The sequence below is a fragment of the Myotis davidii genome, unplaced genomic scaffold (assembly GCF_000327345.1).
Source record: "Myotis davidii unplaced genomic scaffold, ASM32734v1 scaffold235, whole genome shotgun sequence".
Classification (NCBI taxonomy): domain Eukaryota; kingdom Metazoa; phylum Chordata; class Mammalia; order Chiroptera; family Vespertilionidae; genus Myotis; species Myotis davidii.
Window position 1 is genome coordinate 2,427,948 of NW_006287462.1, and position 1,171 is coordinate 2,429,118.

Sequence of the window (1,171 nt, forward strand, 5' to 3'; positions counted from 1 at the left end):
CTTTCCCTATTCTTACATATTCTAAAGTGCTGTATATATGGAATGATCCAGTATTTGGGGGAGGGTGTGGGTGGGAGGGAAGGTCTGGCTTCTTTCATTCAACACAATGTTTGTGAGGTTGATCCATGGTGTTGCAGATAATAAATAGTTCATTTTATTGCTATATGAATACTCTATAATTTGTTTATATCACTCTGAATACTCCACAATATATTTATCCATTGATGGGCACTTAAGTTGTTTCTAGTTTGGAGCTAGTACACATGACATTGCTAGAAACATGCTTGCACTTGACTTTTCATGCTCACTGCGAGCATATGAGCGTATCCTTTACGGCTTAGTGACCCCAGGTCCTGAGGATGGACTCCTAACCTAGTTTCTAGCCGTTTCACATTGCCTTTCACACGCAGATCTGCAATTAGCTTGGGATGCATAGTTGCATGTGATCTGACTTAGAGGCTCACAATTCCTTTTTCTATGTGGATATACAGCTGACCCTGTACCACTCACTCACTGAGGAAAAAAGTCCCGTCCCCTTGCTCCGAAATCAATAAGCTGCACACGTATAGTTTTGTGTTTAGACTCTCCATTCTGTTCCAGCGCCTATTTTCATGCTCCCACTTTGTTCTTTTTAAATATATATATATTTGATTTTTTACAGAGAAGAAGGGAGAGAAATAGAGAGTGTGAAACATCCATGAGAGAGAAACATCCATCAGCTGCCTCCTGCACACTCCCTACTGGGGATGTGCCAGCAACCAAGGTACATGCCCTTGACTAGAATTGAACCTGGGACCTTTCAGTCCACAAGCCGATGCTCTATCCACTGAGCCAAACCGGTTAGGGCCCACTTTGTTCTTTTACAATAGTTTTCTCGGTTATTCTTGACCTTCAGAATTTCTCCTTAAATGTTAGGGTCCTGAGTTTACCCTTCCTTGGATTTCACACCTGACCGGGTGCCTGGCGCATGTTAGGAACTCAGTGAAGAGTGTCCTATGAATGGGGGTGACCTCAGGACCTTTTCAGAGATGATGGACAGGACCCAGCACTCCCACCCCCAACCCCACCCTTCTACCCCGCCCATTACCCCTAGAGGCGCGCGGATGAACTGCAAGGGGCGTGCTCACGGTCCAGCGCGTCATTGTCCTGCGGCCCCGCAGGCTCCACGGTG